Raw genomic sequence first — 20,598 nt, 5'->3', positions numbered from 1 at the left:
CAGTGTGGAAATTTACAGTCTTTCTGGAATTATTGATCTTTAGTCAGACGTCTTTGAAATAATCATTGTGCAACTTCTAGATATTTGTCCGATAATTCCAAGTGATTCTGCAACAACTTCAGAGATTGTGCAAGTGTACATTCTTAGCAATGAGACATGGGAGACCTGTCCATTTTCTCTATCCAGAACATGTATGCTTATTGATCATGGAGTTGAACACCCCTTTCTAACTTGAAAATGAAAAGTGCTGGAGATCACAGGGGGTCAGATCGTAAATATTGAGAAAAATAAAGCTAACATTTTGAGCCTAGATGACTCTTCATTTTAAAGGAGAAATTCATCTCACTTCTGCCAAGTCAAAGGTCTAGCTATGGGTGCCCACATGGGTTCCAGTTATGCCTGCCTCTTTATAGGGTATGTGGAACAATCCTTGTTCCAGCCCTACACCTGACCCCTCCCACACTTTTTTGTTTTTGTTTGGTACATCTGTGACCGTTTCGGTGCTGCTTCATGTTCCCACCTGGACCTTGTTCATTTTGCCTCCCAATTTCCACCCCACTATAACTTCCACATCGTCCATTTCCAACACTTCCTTTCCTTCCCTTGACTTCTTTGTCCCCATTACAGAGAATAAACTGTCCACTGCCATCCACTACAAAGCCACTGACTCCCATAGCTACCTTCACAATAGCTTTTCACACACCTGCGTGCTGCAAGGATTCCATCTCTTTCTCCCAGTTCCTTCACCTATGTCATATCTGTTTGAATGATGCAACCTTCCAAAAGAGTGCTGCTTACGTGGCGTTCTTCTTACATTACTGTGGTTTCCCACCCACTGTGGTTGACAAGGCCCTCAACCGCATTCAGCCTATCACCTGAGCCTCTGCCTCTGCCCCTTTCCATCACTGTCACTGGTGTGATCAGGTCCCCCTTGATGTCCCTTTTATCCCACCAGTCTCCACGTTCTTAGGATCATTCTCCATTATTTCAGACAACTTAAAGTGCCTCCACACCAAACACACCTTCCCTTCATTCTGTCTGCCTGCATTTCACAAGGATCGTTTTTTTTTTGGGACACCCTAGTCTGTTCCTCAACCACCACCCCATCTAGGTGACTGCAGAAGATGTAACACCTGAAGATGTACCACCTCAAATCTTGTGTATTGACCGCACCCAATGTGGCCGACTCTATTGGAGAAACCAAACACAGACTTGGGTGACCGCTCTGCAGAACACCTCCGGTCTGTGCACAAGCATGAGCCTTACCTTCCCGAAGTTGATCACTTTAATACAGTGTCTTGTGCCCACTTGTATGTCCTCCGCGTCCTGCAATGCTCCAGTGAATCAGTGCACACTTGAGGAGCAACATCTCCTCTTCAAACTAGGCAGTTTACAACCACATGGGCTCAATCGTGAATCCATTCCTTCCCTTTCTTTAGCTTTGCTTGTTACGTTCTGTCATCTTCTCTCCCATTCCCTACATCCATCCATTCCTCCCCATCCCACCCTGGCCATTCCAGTGGGACTGTCTGTTCTTTCCAGTGCAGTTAAACATGCCATTGTGTCATTCTCATGTCGTGATCACTTAATGATGAACTATCAACATCCTTTCTCCCAACACTCCATTCCTGCCTCCTCCACTCTTTTCTTCCCACTATTTCTCCTCTTTCTCCCCCCACCCCCCCCAACTTAAAGTTCAATATTTTTGGCAAGGTTACCATCAGTACAAAGAAAGAAATGCACAAAAATGGCTTATGCTTATGATTGAATTTTCCTTTTTTGCTGTAACAGGGATTTAACAAAGATCTTCACCAAGGAAATCACCCTCCAAACTGTGTAAATAACGTTGACCTGCACTTATATAGTGCTTTTAACAGACAAACGAGAAACTACTTCAGAGATGCATAAGGGACCTTATGAATGAGTTAATAAAAATAATGGCCAAACCCCTCTCCATGCCAATATTATCCCAACACCATGAGCAGTTTTACTCTGCAATAACTTCTACTTGGCAACTTTTCCATGTAAAACAAGGCACAGTACATTAATCAGTTCACCTTTTATGCACTACATGTTATTATTTCAAAGAACTCAAATTCATTAAAAAAGATTCTCCGTTCACGAAACTATGTTGACTGTGCATGATTACCTTGAATTTAAGTGCCCTACTACATTAATAATAGCTTCTAAAAATTTCCTTCTGTCAGATATGAAGCTAATTGGCCTGCAGTTTCCTTCTTTGTGTCTCTTTTTGTGAATAAAGAACTACGTTCATTATCTTCAACTGAATGCAACTTTTGCCAAATCTGAAAATTTAGAACCAATGAATCAACTATGTCACTGATCCTCTCTTTTAAGACCCGAAATGAAATCCATCAGAACTCCAGGGACTTGTCAACTCATAGGTCCAACATTTTACTCAGTACCACTGCTGTAGCAATTGTAATTTTCTTTAATACTCCGTTCTTTCAACTTCCAGCTACTTTCGGGATGTTCCTTTGATCTTCACTGTAGAAGATGTAATGTAAAATACTTGTCAGTTCATCTGCCATCTCCTTATTCTCCATAGTGATTTCCTAAGAATTTATACAGGATAAACATTGACTAAGTTGTTTGTCTTTTCAAATATCTTACTATCATTTGGTATTTCCAGCATAGCTTCCAACCATGCTGTAATGTTTCTAATTGCTAATCTTTGTCATTTTTCATTTCATTTTCACAGCTGAAGTGGTAGGCATCATAGAGATGTGGTTGCAGGCAGTTCAGAACTGGCAGTTAAACATCCAAGGGTTACAATTTTTCAAAAAGACAGGGAGGTGGGCAGAGGGGACAAGTTGCCTTGTTAGTTAAGAATGAAATTAAATCTATGGCACTGCATGACATAGGGTCAGATGAAGTGTAGTCTGTGTGGGTGGAGTTGAGGAACCACTAAGGCAAAAAAACCATAATGGGAGTTATGTGGAGATCTCTTAACAATGGTCAGGACCAGGGGCACAAGATGTACTGGGAAATAGATAGGGCATGTCAGAAAGGCATGGTCATGGGGCACTTCAATATGCAGGCAGACTGGATGAATAATGTTGTGGTGGATCCAAAGAAAGGGAATTCTTGGAATGCTTACAGGATGGCTTTTTGGAACAGATTGTGAAGGAGCCCACAAGGGAGCAGACTATTCTGGACCTAGTGCTATGTAATGAGACAGACTTTATAAAAGATCTTAAAGGAAGGGAACACTTAGGCAGCGACCATAATACGGTAGAGTTCAGTCTGCAGTTTGAAAGAGAGAAGGAAAAGTCAGATGTAATGGTGTTCCAGTTAAATAAAGGTAATTACAGGGGCATGAGAGAGGAACTGACTAAAATCGACTGGAAGCAGAGCCTAGTGTGGAAGATAGTAGAGCAACAATGGCAGAAGTTTCTGGGTGTAATTGAGGACACAGTTCATCCCAAAGAAAAGATGATTATCTCGGGGAGGACACAAAGGAAGTCAGGAAATGTATCAAAGAAAAAGTTAGTCTATAAAGTGGCCAAGAGCACTGAGAAATCAGAAGATTGGGAAGACTACAAAAACAGAGGATAACAAAGGGAGAAATAAGGAAGGACAGGATCAAATATGAAGATAGACTAGCCAGTACTATTATAAATGATAGTAAACATTTCTTTTAATACATCAGAAATAAACGAGTGGTAAAAGTAGACATTGGGCCGCTCCAAATTGATGCAGGAATGCTAGTGCTGGGAGATGAGCAAATAGCTGAAGAACTTAATAAGTACTTTGCGTCAGTTTTCACAGTGAAAGGCATGAGTAATATCCCAACAATTAAGGAGAGTCAGGGGCAGAGTTGAGTATGGTAACCATTACAAAAGAGAAAGTGCTAGAAGAGCTAAAAGGTCTAAAAATTGATAAATCTCCTGGCCCCATTCGGCTACATCCTAGAGTTCTGAGGGAATTGGCTGAGAAAATAGCGGAGGCGTTGGTTGTGATCTTTCAAAAGTCACTGGAGTGAGGGGAAAGTTCCAGATGATTGGAGAATTGCTGTTGTAACCCCCTTGTTCAAGCAAGGATCAAGACAAAAGATGGAAAACTATAAGCCAATTAGTCTAACCTCGGTTGTTGGTAAAATTCTAGAATCCATCATTAAGGATGAGATTTCTAAATTCTTGGAAGTGCAGGGTTGGATTAGAACAAGTCAGCATGGAGTTAGTAACATAAGATCATGCCATACAAACCTGTGAGAATTCTTTGAAGAGGTAGCATGTAGGTTAGACCAGGGAAACCCAGTGGATGTTATCTATCTAGACTACAAAAGGCCTTTGATAATGTGCCTCACAGGAGGCTAGGAGAAAGTGAGGACTGCAGATGCTGGAGATCAGAGCTGAAAATGTGTTGCTAGAAAAGAGCAGCAGGTCAGGCAGCATCCAAGGAGCAGGAGAATCGACGTTTCGGGCATGAGCCCTTCTTCAGGAAGAAGATTCCTGAAGAAGGGGGCTCATGCCCGAAACATTGATTTCCACTGCTCCTTAGATGCTGCCTGACCTGTGCTTTTCCAGCAACACATTTTCAGCTCATGGGAGGCTGTTGAGTAAGGTGAAGGCCCATGGTGTTCGAGGTGAGCTACTGCCATGGATTGAGGGTTGGCTGTCTGTTAGAAGCAGAGTTGAGATAAAAGGTTATTTTTCAGAATGGCAGCCGGTGACAAGTGGTGTCCCGCAGGATTCGGTGTTGGAGCTGCAGCTGTTTACTTTATATATTAATGATCTAGATAAAGGGACTGGAGGAATTCTGGCAAAGTTTGCCAATGATACAAAGTTAGGTGGACAGGCAGGTAGTACTGAGGAGGTGGGGAGGCTGCAGAAAGATTTAGACAGTTTGGGAGAGTGGTCCAGGAAATGGCTGATGAAATTCAATGTGAGCAAATGCGAGGTCTTGTACTTTGGAAAAAAATACAATCAAGGACTACTTTCTAAACGATGAGAAAATTCCTAAAGCCAAAGTACAAAGGGGTCTGGGAGTGCTAGTCCAGGATTCTCTAAAGGTTAACTTGCAGGTTCTGTCCGCGAATGTTGTCATTTATCTCTAGGGTTGGAATATAAAAGCAGAGATATGCTTCTTGAGACTTTATAAAGCTCTGATTAGACCTCATTTAGAATACTGTGTCAGTTTTGGGTCCACACCTCAGGAAGGACATACTGACACTGGAGCACGTGCAGCAGTGATTCACATGGATGATCCCCGGAATGGTAGGCCTAACATACAATGAACAGCTGAGGATCCTGGAATTGTATTCATTAGAGTTTAGAAGGTTGAGGGGAAATCTAAGATAACGCGTGGCTTGGAAAGAGTGGACGCTGGGAAGTTGTTTCCATTAGGAAGGGAGACTAGGACCCGTGGGCACAGCCTTAGAATTAGAGGGGGTCAATTTAAAATGGAAATGAGACATTTCTTCAGCCAGAGAGTGGTGGGCCTGTGGAATTCATTGCCACAGAGTGCAGTGGAGGCCGGGACGTTAAATGTTTTCAAGGCAGAGACAAATAATTTCTTGATCTCACCAGGAATTAAGGGATACGGGGAGAATGCAGGTAAGTGGCGTTGAAATGCCCATCAGCCATGATTAAATGGCCTTACTTCCACTCCTATGTCTTATGGCCGTATTTGCTTTTTAAAAAATATTCTATCAATCTTTTGATGTGCCAAGAATATCTTTGTACAAATATACCTTTTTAAGTTTGATACTGTTACTGTTGTGTTCCTCCCCTTAGAACTTGTCTCAATGTATACTTTCTGTATATTCTAAAATATCCCTTTAAATATCTGCCACTGCATCTCTTATGGATCTATCCCTTAATCTAATTTGCCAGTTCACTTTAGCTAGCTCTGCTTTCATACACTCAATTATGCTTCAACACTGTAAGGATTCCAAAGGTATAATTCCCAAGACTGATACTAAAACATATTGTGTCAAAATGCAGGAAGATCCAGATAGCATTTAGACCTGGACTGATAGTGGCAAGTAACATTCATGCCACAAGTGCCAGGCCATGACTGTCTCCAACAACAGAGAATCCAACCATCACTCCTTGATATATTTAAAACCATTACCATCATAAATCCCTCACTATCAACGTGGGTATATAATTGACCAGAAGCTGAACTGCACCAGCCAAGGAAACACTGTGGTTACAAGAGCATGGAATTCTGCAACCTCCTGACTCCCCAAGCCTGTCCATACAATATGAAAGCAGACCATTTATCCCATTATGTCTACACTGATCCTATATTTGCCATGGCTAATCCATCTGGCTTGTACCTCCCTTGACACAATAGGCAAATTTAGCATGGTCAACCCATGGAACCTGCACACTATTGGACTGTGGGAGGAAACCGAATCACCCGGAGAGAACTCAGGCAGACGTGGAGAGTGCGCAAACTTCGCACAGTCAATTGCCCAAGGCTGGAATCGAACCTGGGTCTAAGGTGCTGTGAGACAGTAGTGCTAACGACTGAGCCACCATTTCACCCAGGATTATATTTGGTATTCTTTTGATTCTGTTCTGATGTGTGCAAAATGAGAAATTTTCACAGCGTGACACAGTCTTCAACAATACTATATGCCTTAATATATTTACAAAGGAAAATTCATGGGAAGGAAATAAACCTCAAAAGCCATGAGGATTGCGTTGGGGAATTGGGGCTGGGGGAGGAACTAGTTTGTTTGTTGGGGATCTGGGATGTTTGTCTGGCTCTCCTCCACACTTTAAATAAATCTGTAATTCAGTTATTTGCAATAATTTCACTATTTGGTTTTATTGTCTTCTTGAGCTGTATAGTTTTAGTGCTGCCACTATCTCCTCTGCTCTTTTTATCATGATCGTTATATTGGGAGGTCATTTAACGCAGTTGGCTAATGTTTAACATGTTTTTCATAACACCTATAGTGCAGGTTTGACTGATATTCTGGCTGCTGTAGACTGAGGATCTGTCTCCTCCCTCTCCCTCAGAGTCGAAGGCAATGACGGACTATCACTGACAAAAAATGCCAAGAAAAGGATCATCAGGTTGCAGCATCAGCAGGCAATTAACCAAGAACCTGCCTTCAGGGAAGATAAACCTGAATTAATGATTGTATTACACTCACACCCCTTTCAATAATTTTATTACCATAGTGGTGATCAATTAACATTCCAGTCCATCATAAATAAACCTGAGTGAATTCCATGCATTCTTTCAGCCCCTAATACCAACTTGACATTGATGGCCACTCACTGGAAGATCTGGGCTATTTCCCCTAAAGGAAAAACTGGTATAAAACCAGTCACACTTTGAAATGTACTGGTACTATTGCAGCTCCATTTTAAAGTGCACAAGACAAGTCAGACTATTATGACTCATTTGCCAAATTATGGATTTTTTTATCTGATATCCTTGCCTTAGGCCTATTTACATAGTGCATCCATACCCAGCAGAAAGCTGCTTTAATTCAACATGCGGTGATTCCACGGATAGCCATAATATGTAGAGTAGTGTGAACTCTCCTTCACAAACATGACCAAAACAAATGAACCATTTTTTCTCACTGCCCTCCTCTCTACACCTATCTCCTAAACTACTTAATTAGAATCCACTTTCCCATCCCCTCTGCCCCAGCTTGCCAACACACCAGACTTAATATCTGAGGACACATCCATTTTGTGGAACAATGTTTTCTGGGCTGGCTGTTTGAATGAGCTATATAGTTAATGCCATTGTGCTGTCATTACCCCTGCAAGTTTTTCCACGTCAAGTATACTTCCAAATACGTTATGACAGTTATTATGGATTCTACTTTCAATGCCATTTCAAACATTGTATTCCACATCATCTCAATTCTCTATAAAAACAAATCCCAAGTCCGATCCTTTTACCAATTACCATGTCCAATTACAAAGTTTTTCTTTTCAGACATCACTCCTTTCAACATCCATGCTGGCACATTCTTCCCATACTGTTTTTGTGACATTTACTGCAAAGTTGTAGTTCAGTGTACATTGGTGATTGGGATAGCCTAGTCAAGCTTCTTCCTTGGAACTTATAAATGACTACCAGTCCAGATATTTAAAGGTAAGTTACATTTGACTGAATAAGGCGTCGGCAACGTGACAAGGCCTTACCAAAGGGACATGGATCAGTGCTGCAATAATTGTTATTAAGATTGATTTCGAACTGGGGGGGAAAAAAAGCTGCATTTGTAGATAACACAAATTTAGGCTGAGGTTAAAAAAATAGGAAACAAGTAAACTCATTAATGAATCTTGATCATTGTGAAGAAGGACTAATTAGTGGCAATTACAACTGAATGTAGTCAGATGCATGGTAATGAGATTAAAGTAATGAATGTAAACTAAGCGTGTTGCTAAGAGACAGGGATCCAGGAGTACTAACGGATGTAGTTTTTAAAAACAGCAAGGCATGTTTCCAGTTGCAATCTATAACTAAAAGGACTAAATCATAAATTGCAGGAGGTGATACAGATTGTGCACAAGGTACAAGTATTACCAAGTACTGTCGAATCTACTACAACTGAATATTCAGGCACAGAAGGCAAAAGCATAATCAATCCTGATTCCTAGTTTACTGTATGTAGCCATCATGAGAGTTTGAAAATACATGGGTTTGTTTACTGTCAAAGAAGACTACGATTATTCAGGATTCTTAAATTGAGATAAGTTGAACCTTGTTTAGCATATTAACATTAATATGTTTAATATTGTGACACTTTGAAGAGAATCAGGTGAAACAATCTCAGAGTTGGAAGAGGGAAGAAGCACCAACAGATTACATTTATGTAGATAGTGGTGAGACATGGACAATCCACATAGACAAGAGAATCTAGATTTCTTACAGGAGAATTGGATATCAATTTGAAAGAGGGCCTTGGAAGTTAATTGCAAACCAATCAAATGAACCACAGAATCTTTTCTAGTCCTTTACATTCCAATAATGATTGAGTGATGGTTATGGTGAATGGAATACACCATTTTTTCTGGAGTGTAAAGCCCACATTAACCATATTTCATCAGATTTTATTCTGCTTATTTATTTTAGCATCATTTTATATTTTACTTATCCTGCTAATGTAAACAGTGGATTGGCAAAATATAGTTGCCCACAGAAGATAATACCCATTTTCTCATTGACAGGTGTAATTAGAGGTAGACATTATACTGTGCATTGAATGGGAGAAGTTGAGAAGGAAAGACCCTAATAGTAACCCTTTGGCATTACTCATTGTCATCTACCCAACTGAGCTAAATGGCCAACCAAGATTATTATAAAAGCATAACATGAAAATCTGTCTGAATTGCCCTTGTTCTTGCATTATTGTGTTCACCAGAATTCCTGATCTTTAGCCAAGTAAACCCACTTGCTGCCTTACAGTTTTATCTTTTCTAACCTGAATAAATATGGGTCATCTTTTGGTCTTAGTTTAGGTATCCTGACAATCTCTAATGCACAGGATTTTAATTACCTCCCCCTTATAATTTAGAAGGGTCACTCAACCTGAAATGTTAACTCTGATTTCACTACATAGATGCACCCAGACTTGCTGAGCTTTTCCAGCAATATCTGTTTTTGTTTATAATTTTAATCTTTGCTGAATTAAAAATGCTCTAAAATATTAAGATCAATTGATATTCCATATAACACAATTAAAATTCGCCTATAAAATGTATGTTGATTACTCAGTTCTTGAGTACAGATTTTTTTGTCCACGTTTGGATCAAGGCTGTAACAAAGGAAGGAGTTGTATCCAAATTGAGCATCTGTGAGAAGCTTATTCCTGTAAAATGCTGTGTGATTGTACTGTTGCTAACAAATCTACCAGCTCAGCGAGCAAACTTACAACCTATTGATAACATCTACTATCACTTTGCTGATGGTAACTGGGGCAAAAATGAGGACTTTAGATGCTGGAGATCAGAGTCTAGATTAGAGTGGTGATGGAAAACCGCAGCAGGTCAGACAGCATCTGAGGAGCAGGAAAATCTACATTTCAGGTAAAAGCCTTTCATCGGGAATGATGGTCAGTGTATCAGGTTATAGTCCAACAGGTTTATTTGAAATCACGAGCTTTCAGAGCGCTGCTCCTTCGTCAGGTGAAGAAGCAGCGATCTGAAGGCTTGTGATTTCAAATAAATCTGTTGAACTATAACCTGGTGTCATGTGACTTCAGACCTTGTCCATTCTAGTCCAATACCCGCACATCCACATCACTGCTTTTTGTGGGTAGGGCAAACTTGGGCAGTTTTCACATTGCTGGATAAATGCCAGTACTGAAGGTGTACTGGAACAGCTTGGTTAGGGGTATGACACATTTTTGGCATTATTTCCAGAATGTAACAGAATCCAGTCATAGCCTCCACTTCTCGATATCATGTGGAATGAATTAAATTGGCTGAAGACTTGTGATGTTGGGAACCTCAGAACAAGGCTGAAATGAATCATTCACTTGGGATCTCTGACTTAAGATTGTTTCAGGAACTTCATCATTTGCACTAATATGCTAGGCTCCTCATTGCTGTGGATGGGGATATTTGTGAAGCCTTCTCTTTAGATTTAACCCATTGGTTGTTGGATCACTTAGCTCTGTCTATTGCACAATGCTCACCTTTTTTGGTATGTTAGAAATTGGAGGTTGGTGTCTCATTTTTGTTTTTTAGGTATGCTGCTCCTGGCATGCCCTCCTCCACTTTTAATTGCACGAAGGTCAATCCCCAATTTAATAGTAATGGTAGAGTGCAAGAGTTGGGAGGTCATGTTGCAGCTGTACAGGACATTGGGTCGGCTACTTTTGGAATACTGAGTGCAGTTCTGGTCTCCCTGCTGTAGTAAAGATTTTGTTAAACTTGAAACAGTTCAGAAAAGAATTACAATGATGTTGCTAGGGTTGGAGGGGTTGAGCTATAGGGAGGGGCTGAAGAGTTTTTTTCCTTGGAATGTCTGAGGCAGTGGAGTGACCTTGTGGAGGTTTATAAAATTATGAGGGGCATGAGAATTACTAATACTGAATACAATATTAATGCTGCTGGCCCACAGTGGCACATGGAGACATAGTTATTGATTTGTTACATCTGTTCAAAATCTATCCCCGTTAGTACAATGCCACACAATACAATGGGGGGGGGGGGGGTTAATAATGAAGACAGGACTTTGTCTCCGCAGAGACACTTAAGACCTGCTACTTGTGGATTGGGGAGTACAGTGTGAAATAGATGTTTCCCTCTTGTTGGTGCCCTGACCACCTTTCACAAACCCTGTCCAACAGGCCATTTTCGTCATTGCAGTGGCCTTAAGTCAGATAAAGGTTTCCTGCCCTGAAGGTAATGAGTAAACTGGATAGTTATTTTTACTGCAACGGTGTCACAGTCATTATTAACGTAACCAGCATTTAATTCCAGATTTGTTAAGTGAATTTAATTAATGGAGTAAGCTTAATTTCCACACACTGCTGTAGCTTGTAGATAACCAGCCCCTTATCATCAACCTTCCTGCACGGTATCATCTGGAGGGCAAAGATAAATTAGGATCAGTCTGCACAATCTTAGACGATCAGACATTCATTTAGGAAGGTCGGTGAGGGATGAATGCCCACAGGGAGAAAGAGAGTAAGCAAGAATAGAGAAATAGCAAAGAAAAAATCTGAGGCCACAAATCGAAAAAAGCTGGTCGTAGCTATTCCAATACCTGATCCAATCTCAACCGCCTCGCCCCAGATAAAAGTTACCTTTTCCCTTTATGCCATTCCTCATCCAATGAATCTGCAATACAGCCTAGGAATGTGGTAATTTGGATGCCAACGGCCTGAGTCAGGTCACGAGCACAGATGGAAAATACTTCCGCTGAACTGCAATTTACAAAAAATAACTTGCAAGGATTCATAATGTTCAAGAACATGGTGCATTGGCCAATTCCTATCAATTTGTTTAGATAATGTGTTAAAACGCATCACAGCTTGTGTGACATCACGAGGAGGATGGCACTTAACTCCGCCCCTCGCTGAAAGACACGGGCCGAGCACCATTTCAGGACGATGACATCCTGCTACTCTGCAAACTTTAACAAGTGCATTCTAGCTTACCGACAATTCTATTTGTTGTAAATTCACAAACGCAAAGATTTGGCTACATGTGACAGTATTTCATCTGGATTCAGGAGTATTTTACCTATTTCCGATAACCACCACTAGATATTACAGCTTTGAAAATACCCCCGCTGAGACAAGATGTATCTTTAATACGGTAATGCTTCTTGGAGCAAATGCAGGTGATTGCAATACACCAACTGTAAAATATTTCTCACACACAGACGCTCAATTTATGATGAAATGTAACCTCCCTTTTATGGCAACCATTCCCATAGTGCTGTGCAATTTCTTGCCACGGAGCCATATTGAGTAGGGATTCTTTATAAACAGCTGCTGAATGGAAATCGGAGGGTTTTTCTTCTGTCATTTTAAATGAGGTTTTCAGCGATTGATCAATGTGAGCAATCCGCCTGGAAGGAGCATATCATTTTAGTAGGGCGATCATAAGGTAATAAACGCTCAGTGTTAGGCTACTGTGTCATGATAACTCTGCCGGAGCAAGCAGCGTTATTGGCAACGAAAGTCAAAAGACGTGATCGAAAGGCATTTTGCAGCTGAATGTTGATACATTTCGTTACAATGTTTCCATTGTGTTCTCGAAGATCCCGCATTGGTTATTTTGAGGCGAAACGTTCCATTTTCGAGTGTTTTGGATTTTGTTGTGGTGTGAAATTGACACAACTGCCTGGTAACCAGATTTGTTACTATCAGCCTGGCCGGGCCCCACCATGTAGTCGTCAATTGCATTTGTGATTCTTTCCAGCAACTTTTTATTAAAATCTCACAACATGTTTGACTTATAATCGTTTTATTCTCTCACAAGGTAGTCTCGTCTTCCGGGTCTGTTTTCGAATTTCGAAGTGTGTATGTGCGTTTACCATTTTTAAAACGAGTTGTGTATATTTAATAATCGTAGTAGAACTCCTTCCTCGAGTGTGGAAACTTTTTCGAGGGGATTAGAGAGGCTAAACTAGGACAACTACACGAGTGTTGAGCTGATTACGAAAGTCGCTTACTGGAGTTGGTTCGTGGACTCCGTGAAGTAAACATTCATGTTTTGTGCGAGAATTTGAGTTTTTGAAATGTTTTCTGGAGCGTGGATAAATAAAATGATTGCAGCTTAAATTTGGGACGATGACTATTACTTGCTGATTTTTTTTGTTCTTTTTACTTGTGGCCGGATTTCCAGTACAGTCAGGCTTTTTCTTTGCTGCTGACTTGTGATATTGCACCAGTTTTTTTTATTGGTCTGCAGATGTTTAATTAAAGTTTTGAAACATTGACAAAGGACATTTTTAGATTTCCTATCTGCTTTGTTAACGTAACTTCACGGGGTTTTTGAATAAAATAATTATTCATTGTTATAATAAATGAATCAAACTTCGTTTACGCCGGAGTTGTGTGTACTTGGGAGATACCTTAACTTTTAAATGTTCTATATCTATCAAGAAAACCTCCCATTCCATTACATTAAGAAAATCTCTCGATCGGGTTCATCACTGCTATCTTGCACATTGAGTCAGAAACAATTGTAATTTTCATGTGAGTGTTGATAGAAGTCGGGGATAATTCAGGTTGTGCATCTATAATTCAGTTCCCTTTTTAAAGTACAATTTTAATTTTGCTCTTGTATATTCTCATGTGCTGTTTAGAATGGAAACTGCTGATGTAAACTTGTCACATTGTAGTTACGTTCTCTGACCAGTTGTGGTGCTGAAGTGCCACAACTAGCAGGAGGGTGTGAGCACAGCCTGGAATGTTTACAGTTTCTGTTCAAAATGTAAGTGTAAGAATATAAATGGAAAGGGTAGACTAGATGTGAGCATGCAGATGTAAAATTGTTCATTTTATGGGAGTAACATCCTCACTTTAACAGCATATACTATGATTATATTCAGTAAATTGAAATGAATTGCATGAGATTTGCGAAAGGAGGCGGCAGAAATTAGAAAGAAAGAATGTGTAATTGGAAAGAAGTGATTTGCTGTCGGTTGAATTGTTCAATGAGATTGGAGCAAAGTTGCACAATAGTGACATATTGCCCCAATAAGATATTGCTGTAAGTTTATTTGTATCCCCCCCCCCACCATGTTGCCCCCACCATGTAATACTTGGTGAGTTTCTGCAGGCTTGATTATAGGACTATTTGTGCTGACTGAGTTCATTTGTGGTTCCAATAAAAAGCTTTGCTGACTTACACTGGACCACCATGCTCTTGATGAATGAAGGGGTAAGCATTGTAGGTTCATGTTCCTGGCTGGCTATGTTGTTGACACTGCCCATGTTGGTGTATGAGTGGATTGAATGTTTGTCTTTTATGTTGACTAACTTGTCATTATACATGGGTGCTAAAGTACTGCATGAATATTTTCCACTTGAGTGAAGTGCATGAAGATTCAATAGCTGCTTATGGGTGAAAAGAGGGAATTGTGGAGAAAACATATCAATAGTGACTCCTTATTCAAAAATATGAAAAGCTCTGTTCTAAGTGATTTTCTATCTGCCTGAAGGTCTGCTTCCTACAATGGCATGACTCTCCCTTAGATTTTCCTTTTTCTCGTGAAGTGAAAATACAGAATCTCATGCTGATGTTAAATTGCAGAGTGATGCCCTTCTATGCTGTGCTTTAGTTCAGTTTTTTTTCAGACAGTTGCTCCAACACCTACCAAACTCAACATCTTGGACTAGATGTAGAATTACTGTACATGAAACTTAAAGCTAAACCTCCAAGAGACAGATTAGAAAGCTGTTTATTCCCAGAATAATAACATTGAATATACCTGGTTACTTAATGTTACATTTGTAAATTAATTTCAGAAAGAGCTAACATAGTATCTGCTTAGGAAAGAGATCGAAGGTTGTACGGCAGTGACATATTTTGTGTTACAAAGTGCTTGATTTTGCAGACATTTGGAATGTAGTTGTTCAAAATTGTAGAGATGGATTTTAACGTAACATAGCATTGTGGAGTTCACTGTTACCTTTAAGAATTTAGACAGAAGTTTCACAAAACTTTATCTTCTTCAAGATCTGTGATTATTCCAAAATTGAATACATTGGGGCTCCCAACAGGCTGTATTAATTCACTTGTGGTATGGGTGGGGAGTGGAGTATGGCCTGAATTCCTCATTCTTAACTTGCGTATTAATGCCAATTGTGAACATATATAATTTTGAAGTGGAATGTTATTATTGTGGTAATAATAATGCTGCTTTGTATTATGAATCCTGTGTATACAATAGATCAGGACTGAGAAGCCAGTTACATTGAAGAGGATAGCTGTACTTTTGCCCTGTATAGTAAGTAACTAATTCAATATGAAAATATTAGATATTCATACATTAGCTCAGGTTTTGCTGTGTGAAGCTATTCAGAGATTCTGGATTTTATATAATTTATTTTAGTTATTTAAGCTTTTGCTGTAGGAAGACAACATCCAAAAACCATTTCCCTTTCAATATAAGTCCCTTGACTTCACAGAATTAATCCAAGTCATGTCACAGTGCACAAGGTTCAAGGTGAAACCATACAGTTTAAGGAAAGGCATTATGTAGAGTAATTCCTTTGATACAAATTAATGTTCATTTTGGAAACAGAACTGAGTTTGTATTTCTTTTGTGGTTAGATGATATCAACTTATGATGAGAGTGTGTCCATAAAGAATGCCTTCCCCATTTCCCCTGATAGTTAAATTAATTATTTTATCAGAGCAGTCTAGGTCATGCAGCTCTTGCAGTAGACTGTGCTCTTCTTCATCTGAATTAAAAATACTTTTTGATCCTTTTTCGAATTCGGCAATTTGATTTTTATTTAAGATCATGTCCCACTTAAAGGAATGATTCACAATAGTGCCCTTTTTACAATGTCAGATTCCTTAATAAAATTTAATTCCCCTGATTCATTATATCATTTTTTTATATATATCTAGCTTCCTGATTTGAACTGCCATTTCCTCAACGTTCACCTGCTGCAAGACAGATGATCGACAGTGATGTCTCAGTGCCTGACACAGGTTATGTCACGTTTTCTTTTAACTTCCTACTCTATTGCCAATCTAAATGAGTAAAACTTAGCAAATTTTAGAGTTTTAAAACTTACTAACAACACTAATTGATTGTGGTAACAAGGGTAAAACCCTGCACAAAGTGATTTAAGATTCTGTGAATAGGATAAATTCATGCAAACAACCAGATCAAGTAGAGGAATAAGTTATTTTGTGATGCCATAGAAATTTATTTTATAATAGTTACTTTAAAATATAGTAAAAAGGAATTAAAAATAGAATAGTCTGAATGGTGAACTGCACCAGACCTTGTGAAACGTTTCATTAAAGGAGTTTTAATTATATATTCTGGTAACGGAAACTGTTAGAATTGAGTCTTAAATAGTTCATGTGATTATTGGCTAACCATAATTTGCATGTCCAGCTTCAAGTGGCATCTGGACTTGTATCTCCTTCATAAACAATTTTTAGTAATTTTTTTCTTTTCTGTGAAGTGGGCAGTTATAATTCTCTGTAGTGGGCAGTGAAGGAGGTTGCCTCAATACAACAGGATCTTCATCAGATGGGCTGATGGGCCATGGCGTGGCAAATGGAGTTTAATCTAGATAAATATGAGGTGCTCCTTTTTGATAGGGAAAATTAGAACAGTACTTACACACTTAATGGTAAGGTCCTGGGGAGTGTTACCAAACAAAGAGACCTTAGAGTACAGGTTCATTGTTCCTTGAAAGTGGAATCACAGGTAGATAGGGTAGCAAAGAAGGCATTTGATACGCTTGCCTTTATTGACCAGGGCATTGAGTGCAAGAGTTGGGAGGTCATGTTATAGCTGTACAGGACATTGGGTAGGCTACTTTTGGAATACTAAGTGAAGTTCTGGTCTCCCTGCTGTAGGAAAGATTTTGTTAAACTTGAAACAGTTCAGAAAAGAATTACAATGATGTTGCTAGGGTTGGAGGGGTTGAGCTATAGGGAGGGGCTGAAGAGTGTTATTTTCCTTGGAATGTCTGAGGCAGTGGAGTGACCTTGTGGAGGTTTATAAAATCATGAGGGGCATGGACAGAGTGACTCTTTTTTTTCCCCAGGGGAGGGGAATCCAAAATTAGAGGTCATAGGTTTAAGATGAGAGGGGAAAGATTTAAAAGGGACCTAAGGGACAACTCTTTCACACAGAGGGTGGTACGTGTATGGAATGAGCTGCTGCTGAAGGTAGATGAGGCTGATACCCATCCAGATGCTTTTTCCAAGTTGTGATTGTATGTGCATAGGAAGGGTGTAGAAGGATATAGGCCAAATGATAGCAGATGGGACTAGATTTATTTAGGATATCTGGTCAGCATGGATGGATTGGACCAAAGGGTCTGTTTCCATGCTTTACTCCTCCTGTGACTCTATAATAGATTGCTGTTCAAACTATTGTAGACTCCCAACTGAGTGGGGACAGCTTTGACATTAAAAAATGGTGAATGGAGAGTGGGGATGAGAGTTAATACAAAATTGGGTATTAAGCAGTAATGTTTGCTATTTTAATAATAAATTATTGGCAAGAATATACAGCTTAAATTAATTGATTTGGATATGGCACAGACCCAGCCAGTAGTGACCACAGACAGAGCATCCCAATGATTATCCCACTGAGTTTTTATACTCCAGCATAAAGAGGATATAAATGGAAAACTGATAAGTGCAGTTTTGGTGTGCAGACTACAATAAAGCTGCGCTCCATCCACTTTATTGCTTCAATGTAGTCATGCTGGTTTGAGAAGACACAAATGCAAAGTATCTTGAAAGATCAGGATTGTTTTAATTAAAACAGAAGAGATTATAGATTAATTTGCTATGGCTGCTTAACTTGATGGAGGAGGCACAAACTACATAAAAACGTGTGATTAAGGGAGAAGGAAACCATATATATGTATAGCATAAGAAGCAAGAGATTTAAGATGGAGTATAAGAGAAATCTTTTAAAGACAAGGTGTTGACGCTATGGAATGTGCCAGGCAAGTTTGTAATTGAAGTAGAGACTTGTCTTGCTGCAGAACTTGGCACACAAACACACAGCAAACACTTTTGGCTGACTCTTAAAATGTGCCTGGAGAAACAACAAGCTGACCTTTAGGCCCAGGATATTGCTTTATGAGGCCTGTGTTTTCAGCACCTCGTGAAGCTTTGACAGTTTATGGCTGTGAAGAAAGGAAGCTCAATAGTTTTCACCTTTGCCTGCAGTCAATTCTAAGCATCTCCGGAAAAGACATAATAAAATGTGACAGTCCTCTTAAAGATATTTCCCAAACATGCCAGCACTCATCAGGCGGAGGTGATTTTGTTGCAGGCACATGGAAACATAATTCATTTTTCTTGTTGCTCGTGGGGCATGGGTGTTACTGGCTAGGCATTTTGTTACCTGCCCCCAGGTGCCCAGAAGGCAGTTAAGAGTTGACCAATGGAGTCACATGCAGGCCAGACCAGGTAATGACTGAAGAACGTTAGTGAATCAGATGGAGTTTTATGACAATCAACAGTTGTTAAATGGTCACCATTAGGCCAATTTTTTTAATTTCAGAAATGTTTACTAAACCTTCATCCCAAGGCTCTTGTGGATGTGGAGTTCCACTTTAAGGATACAATAACCATGACTTTAAGACTCTAAGCGTTCTTTCTCACATGGGAAACACTAGCCAACAACATGTGGAAATGGCAGTGTTGGCTGTGGGTTAAAATGTGCAAGTATGGTGATCAGTGACTACAACTCGAAAATGCCAAAAACAGCACCCCACAATGATACTTGCTAACCACTTCATTGTGACAAAACCTGCTTCTCCCACATTAATCCCTTCAACCATCAGTGGAAGTACACCACATGAAACTGTTTATCATGTCCATTATTTAATGTGGATGAGAATACTGCTGACGATATGTCAACATTTAGAAATGGATGAGACATGATTGGAAGAAAGAGGAATAGAGAGATATGGAAACTGTCAACACAATTGTTCTAGTGTGTTAGAAAACCTCCAGCATGGATTGGTTGTGTCAAGTAGTCTGTTTCCAAGTTATAATTTCTGTGTAGGAGTTGGAAATGTACCTATACATAGAGGTAATCATTTCTTTTATTCGTTTATGGGATGTGGGCATGATTGGCTTTTTTGAACTTGGCCTGAGTATCACTGGTTTTATTTACAGTGACTTACTTATGAAGCCACTGTAGTATTTTGTGGTGTCTGAAAATAGGTGAGACATGTTTCTTCATAGCGAAACTCAAGTCATCAATTGTCTTTTGCAAAGAATTGCTGCAACATCCATTTTTATTTTATAAATTTTGTAATGAAGTGGAAACATTTGATATTGCAAATTATACACATCTCTTGTGCCTTCCACACTGAAGCTACCTCAATTGGCTTTAAAACGCATCCCTTTGTCCAAACTTCCTATAATTAGCCTAAGTGCATGCAATGTTTTATTGCAGTAAAGGTACAATACAGATGCAAATCATTGTTGTTACTTGTCCATTTCTCTGTAGCAGTTTTATTATTGAAGTACGCCAAATACATTCCGAAGTGTATGTTTCTTACAGATTGATGGAAATTTTCTTCTAGTCTAGACTGAACCTTAAAGCTTGGAGTACTAATTTAAATGGAGATGGCTGATTCTGCTTTGGTTCAGTGGTGTTATGCTTGCTGATTATGGTTCCACTTATAAGTAGTTGAGATCAATGGCAGAAGCGCGATATATCTAAATCAACTGTCATTATTGAGCAGTATTCCCTTTGGAACAGAATCTGAACTTCAGACAGAAAACACTTTGAGGAATTGCTGTATAGGAAGAACAAATGTGCATTTATATAGCATCTTTTACATGCTCAGCACACCACCATTGAAGGACCTTTGCCCAAAACACCGATTTTTATTTTTTCCCTGCTCCTCGGATGCTGCCTGACCGGCTGTGCTTTTCCAGCGCCACACTCCCTTGACCCTAATCTCCAGCATCTGCAGTATTCACTTTCGCCTTGGAGTTATGATTGCTGCAGAGTTCGAATGTTTTGGGCTCAAACCTCACTCAAGGACTTGGAGGTGCTGTCTTTCAGTTGAAATGCGAAATCAAAACCTGATCTGTCCAGGTCAAGCTGATGTAAACAATCCAATGGCATTATTGAAAATATTTCTCCCATTTTTCTAGCAAATGTTTATTCCTTAGCAAACAGCCCTGAAACTAAATATTTGGTGTGTGCAGGATCCTCCTGATTACTAACTAGCTGGTCATTCAATAGTGGTGTCATAGAACAATACAGCGCAGTACAGGCCCTTTGGCCCTCGATGTTGCGTTGATCCAAGCCCACCTAACCTACACTAGCCCAGTATCCTCCATATGCCTATCCAATCCCCGCTTAAATGCCCATAAAGAGGGAGAGTCCACCACTGCTACTGGCAGGGCATTCCATGAACTCACGACTCGCTGAGTAAAGAATCTACCCCTA

The 20,598-nt window shown here is 39.7% G+C and overlaps 1 protein-coding gene across 8 annotated transcripts in view; it reads left to right on the top strand.

The window, feature by feature from the left end:
- Positions 1-12,037: 12,037 nt before the first annotated feature.
- LOC140479934 (fizzy-related protein homolog) overlaps positions 12,038-20,598 on the top strand; it is a 54,362-nt gene continuing 45,801 nt past the window's right edge. Inside the window, exons 1-3 of one of the 8 annotated variants that reach the window (XM_072574341.1) lie at positions 12,038-12,300; positions 15,364-15,420; positions 16,050-16,133. The gene's annotated coding sequence lies outside the window, so the exon portion shown is untranslated. Of the gene's footprint in view, positions 12,301-12,330; positions 12,570-15,363; positions 15,421-16,049; positions 16,134-20,598 lie in introns of those variants that run through there. The other 7 variants (XM_072574339.1, XM_072574343.1, XM_072574340.1 and 4 more) reach the window with 7 other exon arrangements.

This window comes from Chiloscyllium punctatum, chromosome 7 (genome assembly GCF_047496795.1).
Source record: "Chiloscyllium punctatum isolate Juve2018m chromosome 7, sChiPun1.3, whole genome shotgun sequence".
NCBI classification, from domain to species: Eukaryota; Metazoa; Chordata; class Chondrichthyes; order Orectolobiformes; family Hemiscylliidae; genus Chiloscyllium; species Chiloscyllium punctatum.
Note: the sequence above shows the minus strand (reverse complement) of the source record. Positions and strands in the feature narration are given on the sequence as shown.